This window comes from Scyliorhinus torazame, chromosome 15 (assembly GCF_047496885.1).
Source record: "Scyliorhinus torazame isolate Kashiwa2021f chromosome 15, sScyTor2.1, whole genome shotgun sequence".
Lineage (NCBI taxonomy): Eukaryota > Metazoa > Chordata > Chondrichthyes > Carcharhiniformes > Scyliorhinidae > Scyliorhinus > Scyliorhinus torazame.
Genome location: NC_092721.1, coordinates 147,539,445 through 147,555,673, shown reverse-complemented (window position 1 = coordinate 147,555,673; position 16,229 = coordinate 147,539,445). Strand labels below are relative to the sequence as shown.

The 16,229-nt window shown below is 47.5% G+C and overlaps 1 protein-coding gene across 4 annotated transcripts in view; it reads left to right on the top strand.

The window, feature by feature from the left end:
• Window positions 1-16,229, top strand: part of atp8a2 (ATPase phospholipid transporting 8A2) — an 890,601-nt gene that overhangs the window by 663,958 nt on the left and 210,414 nt on the right. The gene's annotated exons all lie outside the window — the stretch shown is intronic.

The following is a 16,229-nucleotide window of genomic DNA, read 5'->3' as shown; positions in this document are numbered from 1 at the left end:
GAAACAGCTAGAGTGCCCCCCGGTGAGACTCTGAGACAGTTGCCGATTAGGAAAATACCAAACCTTGACGCTGTGACGGCGGCGGCGGCCCACGATAGACATTTATTTCCCATGGAGACCCAGTGAGATGATGGCTATTATGGCTGCAATCCCAGACAGAAAAAAATCTCCTGCTCTTTCATGGATCATCTGAGAACTACCATCTCAGTTTATCAAACTGATTATAGGGACCTCTGGGCCCTAGTCCAGCAGCTTTTAACCCCAGCAGAGCACCGCAGTTACCTCAACCACTTGAATTATGCTAGCCACGCCGCACTTCACCAAGCCCATGCGTTGGACGATGATAGACGGACACAAATCCTGAATGCGTTGAATAACACATTTCAAAAGCCCATAAACATCTCTGCTATCTTAGACCTCAAACCTAAAAAGCTGAAGAGCCAGAGGAATCTCTGGAACGTTTTAATGAAATCTACTGTGGGCAGTCAAGCGACTTGCCATATCAAAATGGTCAGAATTCTCCTCAATATTGTGCTATGTTAATGCATTGCCTACCACCTTCCGTGGCTACTGCCGTGAAATGTAATAACACGAATTGGACAGAGAACGACCCTTCCCGAATGGCCAGGGCAGTCAGATTTTATTGGAAGGAGGGGGTAGGTCAGGAAGGAGGCTCAGTTACAAAGATTAAGACTGAGTATGTAATGAAAAAGGATGATCTGAGACCCCAACCAGCGGCAGAAACGGTGGCTTACCAGCTGGAACCCCAATATTGTGACTTTGGGTGGGTGGATCAACACTGGGGAGGATATCAAATCCACCCAAATGGACCCTCAGCTCCTCTTTATGGCCCACCGTATGCACCAACAGCTTTACAACTGCCGCCCCCTCTGAGGGGCCATTGGTCTACTGGGAAAAGAGGACGGGGCAGATATAGAGGGAACAATGCATGTTTTAATTGCAGCCGTGCAGATCACTGGCAACAGGAAGGCCCCTTTAATAGACGGGCAGCAGAAGGAGACTACCCGACCCAAAGGAGGGGGTACCCACCAAGGGGAGGACAGACGAGGTACACTGACTTCTCCCAGGCAAACCCTTTCCAAACACAGGATTGACTAGCTAATTTAGTCATAAGGACTCTCCAATCAGACAGGGAACCTATTATCTCTCTGCAGATAGGATATCAACATCACCCATTTGTAATCGACACTGGAGCAGCCATGTCTTCAGTGCAATCAGAACTTCGACTACCACTATCTGACCACACGCAGCATTTGTCGGGGTTCCAAGGACAGGTGTGTGAGTACCCTATTTCTGAACCTGTGACAGTCACTTACGAGAATAAGTCTGCAGATCATCAGTTTGTAGTGACTACTGGATTGGACTGTAACTTGTTGGCCCGAGATTTGCTGTGTATCTTCGAGCTACAGCTAGAGTGCGGAGACAAAGGGGTAACGGTTCAATCATGGAGGATGAGACAACAGTGCTATATTTCTATCACTCCCCAGTGGTGGACGTTAGACATTGAACATTCACTGCATCACGTTACCCTGGCCTATGACAGAACCGGACAAAACAGGGAGTTGGAGGACACATACTGGCCGTTAATTGGGACCGAATGGCCAGTCAAGGTTACAGCCACAGTCACGGGAAAAGAAGGTACAGCCGATTTTGTTACAATACCACCACATTTATGGCCATAGTCAGCTTCTGTAGGCCCTCATATTACACGTCAGGTCCACGTCCAGTACCATGCCAAGGATCTGGGGCCTATGGGAAGGGTAGGCAGTGGCTACCAAACATCGCTGTCTATACAAAGCTGATGACGCCTTACACTAGGGAAGGAGGGAATTTTACTCTCACCACCGAGGCTCTCGAAGCCTTCCGTTGCCTGAAACAGGCCTTGTTACAAGCACCGGCCCTCGGTAGGCCCTTGTACGACCGACCGTTCCAGATAAACTGTACTGTTCTGGAAGGATGTTCAACAGCGGTACTCACCCAGCAACATGGGGACAAGTAATGGCCCGTAGCATATTACTCTTCCAAACTTGATCCAGTGGCGTTGGGCCACCCTGTTTGCACCCAGATCTTGGCAGCGATATACAATAGTTTGCAGGCTGCTGCCAATATAACTCTCCAACAGGATATTACGGTGTATAGCTCCCACTCAGTCATCGCACTACTGGGGCAATTGCAAACTCAGCATCTTACCGCAGCTCGTCATAATAGGTATGAGATATACCTTTTGAACAATCCACGTCTGACATTTAAATACTGTACCACTATCAATCCAGCCTGTTTTCTTAGCGGTCCCCCTGTCCATGAAGACGCACCTGGCCACGACTGTTTAGCCTTGATTCAGGAAACTACCACAAGAAGGGACCATCTGAGTGATATTCCGTTAGAACAACCTGACATGATTATGTGTGGTCAAATATCCCACCGGGGTTTAGTTAATGACCTACTGCAGGCCCTCCTTATGCCCGCGCAGATTTCCGTCATTATATGCGCTGCCCATACAAACGGTAAGACCCCAGTCGACGTTGGTAATGAACAAGCAGATTGTGCAGCGCGGACAGCTGCGTAAACTCAGCAAGTGATGGCGCCTAAAATGTTAGGTCAGACTAAACGTTCTGCAATAAGTAGGTCTGCCTCTGACAAGCCAATGCCAACCATCCAAGAAGTCATAAGGTTACAGGAGGACGCTCCTGAGAGTGATAAATAAATGTGGAAATGGTTAGGTTGTACATATGATTCTGTTTCCTCTTTATGGACCACGCCAGCACATCAGACTTGTATGTCTGATGTACTGGCTTTATGGGTCGTTGAATGTGTACACTTTGCAACTCATTGTGGGGCTCGGGGGACTAGTGATTTGTTGCTGGACACTTGGTGGCACCCTAAAATGCAGGGGTTGGCCCAGAGTATCAGCAATCGGTGTTTGATTTGTCAGCAATATAACACCGCAAAGGTATCCCTTGTGGTATGGGGCAAACCCCGTTGCCCAATGGTCCCTTTGAGATGCTCCAAATGGATTACATTGAGTTAAACAGGTGTCAATGTTATACATATGTTTTGGTCATTGTGGAGGTGTTCAGCAGATGGGTTGAGGCGTATCCAACTATCGATAATAAAGCTGCTACTGTGGTTAAAGTTCTGATGCGGGAAATCATTCCCCAGTACGGTATACCAGCTCAGTTGAGTTCTGATAACGGGCCTCATTCTTTTGGACAGATTAACCTGCCTCCCTTCCCCAGCGCTATTTTACAGGTGTGGAGCATGATGGGGTGGCCTGTGTGATCTTCGGCCTCACCTCGCTTGGAGTGACATCGGGGACGGACATGGTAAAGGGACATATTATCTATATTTGTAACCCCAACCAAACTACAAGGACATTTTGTTTATGCAGAGGTGATGTTCTTCGGTGCCCCCATATACGAGGGCATGGTATCAACTCATGGAAGGTCACCAGGTTAACGGACAATGCAGGACTCGTGAAGCAATTGCACCGGTCCCGGCGATGGGACGGGAACATTACATGGACATTGCCTCGTTTTTGGAGTACATGTAAATTTGATTTTGGGATGTGTTAAGATCGGTGCCATAAAGGTAAAATCAGACCATCAGGAGAGGGTAGGAAGAGGTTGTGAGAGAGAGAGGGGGACTAAAGAGAGGACGGGGCGTGTAAGGAGGGGAGTACAACTAGAACGTAGGTTATCAGGAGATACAGTTAATTCATTTAGGGCCCAGACTGAGGAAAACCGGGGTAGTATGAATCTCTTCTACCAGATTTACCACCGCTTGTATGGCCAGGGACGGGTTGTCTGCTACCCGAACCCCGCAGTGGTGTCTAGGTTATTTTCTGTTTCACCACTTTGGGGCACTCCCCAAACGGTGGTTCATTGGCAGCATTCCGAGCCACCGCCCGAGCAAGTCACTCTTCCTTACGATCCGGGTTCAGCACCACCGGCTATTTGCCTTCCCCTTCCTTGGGATAATTCCCACTCACAGTATGATAGGCTGCAACGGTGGAGGGCGTACATACCTAGCCACTTCACTCCCACTAGGGACTCCTGGTCGTACGAGAATTGTTTCAGCAGTGACGGGTACGGCTGTTTTCTGGTAGAGGTGGAAACGAATATAACATGTCTGTTCTCCACCTGTACGGACAGGAGGTGTCATATCACTCAGGCGTCTGGCCAATGCGTTTGTTACAACACCACCTGCGTTCCATTGAACGCCGGCCTCCAGCTCCTTTGTGGCTGGGCGAATGTCTCTCATATCACTGTTGGGACTAGGGCTTTCCGCATTGCTAGGCGGCCTGAATGGGCGTTCCAAAGCTGGATAAACTGGGCTACTGGGGGATCCCTACGCAACCAATATACTGATTGTGATGCTAGCCTGTACACGGAGCAAGGATACTACTTTTTATTGAATGGCACAGCGACCAATGTTTTGTCACCCCCATTTCCCCGCCAAATTGTTATTGGGACTCTCGTCCCTACCACAGTCCCCTGCCCCTCGGCGTGGATGCTACATAATCAGTCAGCACGCCGGGCATTCTCAGCTGAATTCTGCGAGAACTGGAAACAACCTCAGGTTCTCGCATCCAACCGGGGCCACTCAGCCGGGTGCGGAATTCTGAGCGTCTTGTAGCTGCGGTTGTTTGCAATGCAAAACCGGTATGCTCTTGACTATCTTCTGGTCCGTGAGGGTGGGGTATGCGCCATACTGCAGGGCAAGTGTATCATGGGAGTTCAAGATCTAATCGTTAACATCATTAAATTTATGGATCGCATACGGGATCACCTGGACGGAATGTAGGACCCTGGCTCTTGGGGTAACTGGGGATTTGGAGGTTGGAAGGACTGGTTGATAAATATGGCCATGTATTTAGCAGTGGCTATTGGCTGCATCTTTGTGGGCCTGGCCATCCTTAAATGCGTGATGGGTAGAATGCAGGGTGCACTGGAACAGATAGACGCCCCTAGAATCTTGGCTGTTAGGATCCACGAGAGTGCAGCGGATGAAGGGGGCTACAACAGGAATTGGAAATGCAGCGACAAATCTTTTTAGATGAGGGGCCGTAGCTACGGATTGAATAGATAGGGAGGGAATGACGAATGTGATATAAAATAGTTACTTTAAAGATATTAATTACTGTAATGTAGATATAGGCCGGTCTAATTCTAGTGAGTTCACAGACAAAGGATTTCAGAACGCATGGCAAAAGAGGGGGGATGGGGTGTCCAGTGGAGGAGGAGAAAAGGATGCTGGGTAATAGGAGGCCAGGGAAAGGGATGAGAAGTGAGCCAATCAGGATGTATGGCCAGGTCAGGAGGGGTATAGGCTGACCTATGGGAATCGTATATGTGAACCTTGATGACATTTGAATGTATTTGCAGAGATCCCTTTGTCTCCTTCCTCATTTGTTTCCCAGGGGTCCAGGAGACTGGTTCTGTGTCTGTGTGAAACGAGTCAGACTTGCAAGTCAAATAAAAATAACTAATGCTATGCCTGCAAATCCGTCTCGAGTTTTATTGAGGCCAGACTGACGGGTAAAGAAATTTATATTTTGTCAGGAGGGGGCCGCAGGAGGTGGCCAGGCAGAGGGAGGGGGAGATGGGAGGGGGGGAGATGGGAGGGATGGGGAGGGGGGGATTGCAACGTGGCAGAGTTGGAGACTGAGCTTGGTCATGGGCAGAGAGGGGGCCATCTTGGATGGACCCGGTTTAGGGTGGTATTAGATGCGGCAGAGTCACGGGGATGATGGTGGACGTAGAGGGGAGTAGAGGCGTAAGCCTCTGGTAAGAATTGTAACGTGGAATGTCCGTGGATTGAACGGACAGATTAAGAATTCTCAGATTTTTGCGCACCTGAGGAGTTTGAAGGTGGAGGTGATCTTTTTATAGGAGACACATCTCTGGGAGAAGGATCAGGTTAGGTTGAGGAAGGAATGGGTGGGACAAGTATTTCACTCGGGCATTGACTCGAAGTCGTGGAGGGTGGCCATTTTGTTGAACAAAAGAACGGGGTTTGTGGAGGCCAAGGAAGTACGGGACCTGGGGGGGAAAGATATGTGATAGTGAGTGGGGTCCTGGAGGGGATGCCGGTGGTGCTAGTCAACATATATGTGCCGAATTGGGACGATGCGGGGTTTGAGAAGGATTTACTGGGAACGATCCCATACTTGTATATGCACCAGTTGATAACTGGTGGAAATTTTAATTCTATGATGGAACTGAGGGTGGACAGCTTGAGCCCCAAGTCAATGGGAAGGTTGTGGGTGACAAAGGAGTTGGGAAGATTTATGGAATGTATGGGAATGGTTGATCCATGGAGGTTTTAGAACTCCTTCTTCTCACACGTGCGCAAGGTGTATTCGAGAACTGATTTCTCTGCGGTGTGTCGAGCAGTGTTCATAGATTATCATAGAATTTACAGTGCAGAAGGAGGCCATTCGGCCCATCGAGTCTGCACTGGCTCTTGGAAAGAGCACCCTACCCAAGGTCCACACCTCCACCCTATCCCCATAACCCAGTAACCCCACCCTACACTAAGGGCAATTTTGGACACTATGGGCAATTTATCATGGCCAATCCACCTAACCTGCACATCTTTGGACTGTGGGAGGAAACCGGAGCACCCGGAGGAAACCCACGCACACACGGGGAGGATGTGCAGACTCCGCACAGACAGTGACCCAAGCCGGAATCGAACCTGGGACCCTGGAGCCGTGAAGCATTTGTGCTATGCACAAATTGTTATTGGGGGTGGTGGGAGCGGCGTATGCAGAAATTGTGATATCTGATCATTCGCCGCATTGGATGGACGTGAAGCTTAGCTCGGGCAAGTGCAGAGGCCGGGATGGAGACTAGATTCGGGTCTTTTGGCGGATAAGGGATTTTGTGAAAAGGTGAGGTTGGAGATTGGAATTATGTGGAGACCGACCAGAATGGGGAGGTATCGATGGCCATGGTGGCGGTGGTCCGAGGGGAGATTATCTTGTTCAAGGCACACGGATAGGAGGAGGAGGGAGGAGCATGAACGGTTGTTGGACGAGATAGTCTAGATGGGCAGGAGATACTCAGGGCCCCCACAAAGGAGTTGTTGGCGGAGAGGAAGAGGTTGCAGGGGCAGATCGATAGGTTGATGACAGGAAGGGCAGTGGGGCGGCTATGAAGGGCGAGGCTGGGTGCAATATGAATATGGAGAGACGGCAAGCTATATGCTGGCCCACCAGCTGAGGAGGCATGTTGCGCCCAGGGAAATTTTAAGGGTTCGAATAGAGAAGGCGAAGGGGAGGATAAATGAAGTGTTCAGGGGGTATTATGAGAAGCTGTACAGAGCAGACCCAGGTGGAGCGGAAGGGATATGGGACTGTTTCTGGATGGGTTGGAGTCTCCATGGTTGGAGGAAGAGAGTAGGCATGCATTGGAGAAGCCACTGGGGCTGAGGGCGATGGTTGACAACAGCATTAGGGGGCCGAAGTTGGGGAAGGCTCCAGGGCTGGACGGCTTTCCAGCACAGTTTTAGAAGGTATTAGCGGCAGAGTTGGCACCACGTTTGTTGGGGATGTTTAGTGAGGTATTGGAGAAGGGGGTGCTACCAGAGACGCTGACACTAGCATCGATCATACTAATCCTGGAGAAGGGGAAGGATCTGTTGAGTGTGGGTGGTATAGCCCCATTCCATTGTTGAACACAGACATGACTGAACTGGTGGCAGGGAGGATAGAGGGATGTGTACCAGAGGTGGTCACTGAGGATCAAACGGGTTTTGTAAAGGGTAGGTAGCTCTCCAGTAACTTCAGGAGCCTGTTAAATGTGGTTATGACTCCGTTAGTGGGGCGGGTGCCGGAGTTGACCGTCTCTATGGATGCAGAGAAGGCTTTTGATCAGATGGGGTGGAAGTATTTATTTGAGATCTTGGGTAGGTTTGGGTTTGGCCCAAAGTTTGTGGGTGTGATTGTTATATATAAGCCCGGTGGCAAGTGTACATACAAATGGGATGAGGTCATGGAGTTTTCGACTGCACTGGGGGACGAGACAGGGGTGTCCGTTGTCACCATTTTTGCTTGCGCTGCTGATTGAGCCCTTAACGATGACCCTTAGGGGGTCAGTGGAGTGGCAGGGGGTTGTGATGGTGAGCAAGCAGAATCAGGTGTCGTTGTATGCGGACGACCTGTTGTTGTTCGTGTCAGACCCGTTGGAGAGTATGGGTAGGATCATGGGAATATGACAGTTTTGGGGCCTTCTCTGGATATAAGTTAAATGTCAGTAAGAACGAGGTGTTTCCAGTGAATGTGGCGGGGCGTGCGGCCATTCAAGGTAGCTAGGGAAAGGTTCAGATACTTGCCGATTGAGGTGATGAAGGAATGGGCTATGATGTACAGGTGGAATTTGACAACGTTGGTGAAGGAGATTAGGGGGGATTTTAAGAAATGGGATACTGAACACCTGATACTGGCAGGGAGGGTGCTGGTGGTAAAAAGTAATGTGCTGCCAAGGTTCCTTTCGTTTTCCACACCCTCCCAATCTTTCTCCCTAAGACCTTCTTCCGGAAATTGGAGACAGTAGCTTTTCACAGTAATTTCATTGAATCCTACTTGTGACAATAAGCGATTATTATTATTATTACAATGATTTCGGAGTTTATATGGGCGGGGAAGGTGCCGAGAGTAAAGAAGGCCCTGTTATAGAGTCAGAGATGGAAAGCGGGGTTGGCGCTCCTGAACCTGCTGCACTATTATTGGGCGGGAATGTGGAGAAGGTGGGGGTGGGGGGTGGGGGGGGGGGGGGGGGGGGGTTAGTGGGTCAAGATGGCGGAAGATTCCTGTTGGGGATCCAGTCTGAGGGCAATGGTGATGGCTCCACTGCCACCAGCTCCGGGGAAGTATACGGGAAGCCCGGTGGTACAGTCGATGACTAAGGTGTGGAATCAACTGCGGAGTCACTTTAAGTTGCAGGGGATGTCGGGGTTGACACCGTTGTGCGGGAACCACAGGTTTAAGTCGGAGAGATAGATGGGATGTATGGGAAGTGGAGGAAGGCGGGGCTGGAGAGGGTGAGAGACTTGTATTTGAAAGGGACGTTTGCATGTCTGGATGAGTTACTGAGGAGGAGTGAATTTAAGAAATGCAGGCGAGGGACTTTGCACGAAAGGAGTGGAAGATGTTTCCCAGGATGCCGGAGTACACCGTATTGGAGCAACTGCTGCTCCCGGATGAGTCGGGAGAGGGTAGGATTAGGGATATATACAGGTGGTTGGGGAGCAGGGGCGGGAATCAAGGTAGCGAAGATCAACAACAAACGGGAGGAGGAGTTGGGGAAATAAGTTGGGGACTGGTGTGAAGAGATGTGTCGGATGAACTAAACCTCCTCTTGTGCAAGGAGGAGCTTGATTCAGTTCAAGGTGGTGCACAGGGTACCAGGGTACATATGACCTGATCGAGGATGAGTGGGTTCTTCCAAGGGGTGGTTGATGAGTGCAAGAAGTGTGGGCGAGGGCCGGCGAATCATGTGCATATGTTCTCGGGTTGCGAGAAGCTGGAGAGATACTGAGAAGCGGTGTTGGGACATTATCTAAAATTGTTGGGGTGGAGATCAGACGGGACCCAATGGGGCGATGTTTGGAGTAAAGAAATGCCGGAGCTGGTGAAGGGGAACGGGGTGGATGTTGTGGCCTTCGCCTCCCTAATTGCCCGGTGAAGGATCCTGTTAAATTGGTTCAGTGTAACCAATGACAGACCGCGTGGTTTGGTTGGAGCAGCAATTGGATGCACTTAGGAGCATGCAGGTGGTGGAAAGCGTCATAGATGGGAGATATAGAGATGTGGTCACACCCAAGGTGCAGGCAGAGGGATGGGTGACCGCCAGAAGGGGCAGGCAGTCAGTGCAGGAATCCCCTGTGGTTGTCCCCCTCTCGAACAGGTATACCGCTTTGGATACTGTTGGGGGGAATAGCCTATAAGGAGAAAACAGCAGCAGCCAGAGCAGTGGCACCATGGCTGGCTCTGATGTTCAGCAGGGAGGGTCAAAGCGCAGAAGAGCAATAGTCATTGGGGACTCAATAGTCGGGGGCACAGATGGGCGCTTCTGTGGACGTGCCAGACACTCCAGGATGGTATGTTGCCTCCGTGGTGCCAGGGTCCAGGATGTCTCCGAAAGGGTAGTGGGCATCCTGAAGGGGGAGGGCAAACAGTCAGAGGTCGTAGTACTTATTGGTACTAACGACATAGGCAGGAAGGGGGTGAGGTCCTGCAGCAGGAGTTCAGGGAGCCAGGCAGAAAGTTAAAAGACAGGACCTCTAGGGTTGTAATCTCGGAATTATTCCCTGTGCCACGTGCCAGTGAGGCTAGAAATAGGAAGATAGGGCAGCTAAACACGTGACTAAACAGCTGGTGTAGGAGGGATGGTTTCAGTTATCTGGACCACTGGGAGCTCTTCCGGAGCAGGTGTGACCTGTATAAGAAGGACAGGTTGCATCTAAACTGGAGAGGTATAAATATCCTGGCCGCGAGGTTTGCTAGTGTCACACGGGAGGGTTTAAACTAGTAAGGCAGGGGGGTGGGTACTGGAGTAGTAGGTCAGAAGATGAAAAAATTGAGGGAGAACTAGGGAATAGGGCCAGTATGGCTCTGAGGAAGAGCAGACAGGGAGGTGTTGCTGAAAACAGCGGGATTGGTGGCCTGAAGTGCATAGGTTTTGATGCAAGAAGTATAACGGGTGAGGCAGATGAACTTAGAGCTTGGATTAGTACTTGGAACTATGATGTTGTTGCCATTACAGAGACCTGGTTGAGGGAAGGACAGGATTGGCAGTTAAACGTTCCAGGATTTAGATGTTTCAGGCGGGATAGAGGGGGATGTAAAAGGGGTGGAGGAGTTGTGCTACTGGTTAGGGAGGATATCACAGCTGTACTGCAGGAGGACACCTCAGAGGGCAGCGAGGCTATATGGGTAGAGATCAGGAATAAGAAGGGTGCAGTCACAATGTTGGGGGTTTACTAAAGGCCACCCAGCAGCCAGCGGGACATAGAGGAGCAGACAGGTAGACAGATTTTGGAAAGGAGTAAAAGCAACACGGTTGTTGTGATGGGGGACTTTAACTTCCCCAATATTGACTGGGACTCACCTAGTGCTAGGGTCTTGGACAGGGCAGAGTTTGTAAGGAGCACCCAGGAGTGCTTCTTAAAACAATATGTAGATAGTCCAAATAGGGAAGGGGCTGTACTGGACCTGGTATTGGGGAATGAGCCCGGCCAGGTGGTAGAAGTTTCAGTAGGGGAGCATTTGGGGAACAGTGACCACAATTCAGGAAGTTTTAAAGTGCTGGTGGACAAGGATAAGAGTGGTCCTAGGGTGAATGTGCTAAATTGGGGGAAGGCTAATTATAACAACATTAGGCGGGAACTGAAGAACCTAGGTTGGGGGCGGATGTTTGAGGGTAAATCAACATCTGACATGTGGGAGGCTTTCAAATGTCAGTTGAAAGGAATTCAGGACCGGCATGTTCCTGTGAGGAAGAAGGATAAATACGGCAAATTTCGGGAACCTTGGATAACAAGAGATATTGTAGGCCTCGTCAAAAAGAAAAAGGAGGCATTTATCAGGGCTAAAAGGCTGGGAACAGCCGAAGCCTGTGTGAAATGTAAGGAAAGTAGGAAGGAACTTAAGCAAGGAGTCAGGAGCAAAGGGGTCACTGTCATGAGAATGTCGCTTTAAGAAATGTTTGGCTGCTCATGTTACTGCAGTGATGTCAGAGTGTGGGTGGAGCTGAGCTCTGGCTCTGCTTTTTAGTTTCACTGTGAGAAAAGCTTGGGTGTATCTGTGTCTTTTTGGTTTCGTTTTTCAGTGTGTTACAGCTGAAGTCAGACAAAGCAGCTGTACTGTTGAGCTCTCTGCCTGAATGACTGTCTCTTGATCATTTGGTGAATTCAGAATTATAAATGTTTTCAGTAGTGAATGTAAACCTGATGTGCTTCTGTTTAAAGGTTTTTAAGTCTTTGGATGTTAAAAGGACAGCTTACGGATTACTTAGTGTTGTATTCTTTGGGAATTGTATTTGATTTACTGGTTGCTCAGATGTTCACTGTTGTTTTAGAAAGGTTAACTTGAGTTCATAGAATAAACATTGTTTTGCTTTCAAAAAATACTTTTCCATTTCTGCTGTACCACACTTCTAGAGTGGGCCCAGTGCTCCCCATACCACAATCTATTGATAGTTGTGGGTCAGGTGAACTCCATGATACAATTTGGGGTTCCCTAAACCCTGGCCCATAACAATTGGGGGCTCGTCTGGGATAAAAGTCTATCTATTGGATTGGCTTAGTGAACTTAAAGACAGTGAGGGGTGAGCATATTGTGGTTGCTTTTCAGGTGTGGTATTCTGGTCAGTAGGGAGTGTTTTGTGGACAATGGCTCTTTCAGAGGCTGTGACGTTTTTGGGGATGGAGACGGTCACACGCAGTACCTTACAGACAGAGACTAAAAGCAGACTTAGATTTGGCAAAAACATTGCAGTTAACATTACCTGACAAAATGCGAAAAGGTGAGATAATTATGGCGGTGGCTTAGCATTTAAAGTTGCCTGAGATACAGTTTGACTCATTGGAAATGGCAAAAAATCAACTTAAACAAATGGAACATGAGAAATAATTAAAGCAGCTTGAATACGAAAGAGAGGAAAAAGAGAGAGAAGAAAGGAGAAAAGAAAGAATAGCCCTAGCAGAACAAAAAGAAAAATAAAGGGAGATACAGATCAAGGTAAAATTTGTGTGTAAGAAATCGGAAATTACATTATTGGATTACGTGTCAAATTTTAGGGAACGATTAAATAGAGCAGGTGAATTGGCTAGACAGCATTTAAAAGGTGCACAACATGTGATGAAACGGGTAGCGAACAAGAAATCCAAAGTTCGTAGTTTTGCCAGTTGAGATAAAGTTTTAGTATTGTTACCAGTGGTAGGTGAACCTTTAAAAGCAAGGTTTTGTGGACCTTATCAAATTGAAAGAAAATTAAGTGAGGTGAATTATGTGGTTAAAAACACCAGATAGAAGAAAGACTCACCGAGTGTGTCATGTGAATATGCTTAAAAGGTACTTTGAAAGGGAAGGAGAGAAAAAGGAGGAGGTTTTAATGATTCTAACTCAAAGTGGCAAACCAAATCCAGATGACTGAATTTGACATACCTCAAATTAATTGGAAAATGAGGATGTTCTTAAAAATTGGGATAAATTGTTGAGTTATCTTCCATAGGAAAAACAAACTGATCTGAAAGAGTTATTGATATCACATGGGTAAGTTTGTGGAGATAAATTGGGAAGTACTAAAATGGCTATACATGATGCAGATGTGGGAAATGCTGTTCCAATCAAACAACATCCATACAGACTTAACCCTTTAAAATTGGCTCAGGTTAACAAAGAGATTGAGAGTATGCTTAAAAATGGCATAATTGAAGTGGGTTGCAGCCAATGCAGTTCACCCGTAGTGATGGTGCCTAAACCAGACGGTACCCAACGGTTGTGTGTGGACTGTAGAAAGGTTAATGCAGTTATAAGAATGGACTCTTATACTATCCCACGTTTGGAGGATTGCATTGAGAAAGTGGGACAATCAGCTTTTATTTCCAAACTGGATTTAGAACATGAGAACTCGGAGCAGGAGTAGGCCATCTGGCCCCTCGAGCCTGCTCCGCCATTCAATGAGATCATGGCTGATCTTTTGTGGACTCAGCTCCACTTTCCGGCCCGAACACCATAACCCTTAATCCCATTATTCTTCAAAAACGATCTATCTTTATCTTAAAAACATTTAATGAAGGAGCCTCTACTGCTTCACTGGGCAAGGAATTCCATAGATTCACAACCCTTTGGGTGAAGAAGTTCCTCCTAAACACAGCCCTAAATCTACTTCCCCTTATTTTGAGGCTATGCCCCCTAGTTCTGCTTTCACCCGCCAGTGGAAACAACCTGCCCGCATCTATCCTATCTATTCCCTTCATAATTTTATATGTTTCTATAAGATCCCCCCTCATCCTTCTAAATTCCAACGAATACAGTCCCAATCTACTCAATCGCTCCTCGTAATCCAACCCCTTCAGCTCTGGGATTAACCTAGTGAATCTCCTCTGCACTCCCTCCAGTGCCAGTACGTCCTTTCTCAAGCAAGGAGACCAAAACTGAACACAATACTCCAGGTGTGGCCTCACTAACACCTTATACAATTGCAGCATAACCTCCCTCATCTTAAACTCCATCCCTCTAGCAATGAAGGACAAAATTCCATTTGCCTTCTTAATCACCTGTTGCATCTGTAAACCAACCTTTTGCGACTCATGCACTAGCACATCCAGGTCTCTGCACAGCAGCATGTTTTAATATTTTATCATTTAAATAGTAATCCCTTTTGCTGTTATTCCTACCAAAATGGATAACCTCACATTTGTCAACATTATATTCCATCTGCCACACCCTAGCCCATTCACTTAGCCTATCCAAAACCCTCTGCAGACTTCCAGTATCCTCTTTTTGCTTTACCACTCATCTTAGTGCCGTCTGCAAACTTGGACACATTGCCCTTGGTCCCCAACTCCAAATCATCTGTGTAAATTGTGAACAATTGCGGGCCCAACACTGATCCCTGAGGGACACCACTAGCTACTGATTGCCAACCAGAGAAACACCCATTAATCCCCACTCTTTGCTTTCTATTAATTAACCAATCCTCTATCCATGCTACTACTTTCCCCTTAATGCCATGCATCTTTATCTAATGCAGCAACCTTTTGTATGGCACCTTGTCAAAGGCTTTCTGGAAATCCAGATATACCAAATCCATTGGCTCCCCGTTATCTACCGCACTGGTAATATCCTCAAAAAATTCCACTAAATTAGTAAGGCACGACCTGCCCTTTTTTGAACCCATGCTGCGTCTGCCCAATGGGACAATTTCCATCCAGATGCCTAACTATTTCTTCCTTGATGATAGATTCCAGCATCTTCCCGACTACCAAAGTTAAGTTCACTGGCCTATAATTACCCACTTTCTGCCTACCTCCTATTTTAAACAATGGTGTCACGTTTGCTAATTTCCAATCCACCGGGCCCACTCCAGAGTCTAGTGAATTTTGGTAAATTGTCACTAGTGCATTTGCAATTACCCTAGCCATCTCTTTTAGCACTCTGGGATGCATTCCATCAGGGCCAGGAGACTTGTCTACCTTTAGCCCCATTAGCTTGCCCATCACTACTTCCTTAGTGACAACAAACCTCTCAAGGTCCTCACCTGTCATAGCCTCATTTCTATCAGTCACAGGCATGTTATTTGTGTCTTCCACTGTGAAGACCGACCCAAAAAGCCTATTCAGTTCCTCAGCCATTTCCTCCTCTCCCATTATTAAATCTCCCTTCTCATCCTCTAAAGGACCAATATTTACCTGAGCCACTCTTTTTTGTTTTATATATTTGTAGAAACTTTTACTATCTGTTTTTAGATTCTGAGCAAGTTTACTCTCATAATCTATCTTACTCTTCTTTATAGCTTCTTTAGTAGCTTGCTGTTGCCCCCTAAAGATTTCCCAGTCCTCTAGTCTCCCACTAATCTTTGCCACTTTGTATGCTTTTTCTTTCAATTTGATACTCTCCCTTATTTCCTTAGATCCGCGATCGATTTCCCCTCTTTCTACCGACCTTCCTTTTTGTTGGTATAAACCTTTGCTGAGCACTGTGAAAAATCACTTGGAAGGTTCTACACTGTTCCTCAACTGTTTCACCATAAAGTCTTTGCTCCCAGTCTATCTTAGCTAGTTCTTCTCTCATCCCATTGTAATCTCCTTTGCTTAAGCACAAAACACTAATGTTTGATTTTACCTTCTCATCCTCCATCTGTATTTTAAATTCCACCATATTGTGATCGCTCCTTCCGAGAGGATCCCTAACTATGAGATCCTGAATCAATCCTGTCTCATTACACAGGACCAGATCTAGGACCGCTTGTTCCCTCGTAGGTTCCATTACATACTGTTATAGGAAACTATCGCGGATACATTCTATAAACTCCTCTTCAAGGCTGCCTTGGCCGACCTGGTTCAACCAATCGACATGTAGATTAAAATCCCCCATGATAACTGCTGTACCATTTCTACATGCATCCGTTATTTCTTTGTTTATTGCCTGCCCCACCATAATGTTCCTATTTGGTGGCCTATAGACTACTATCAGTGAC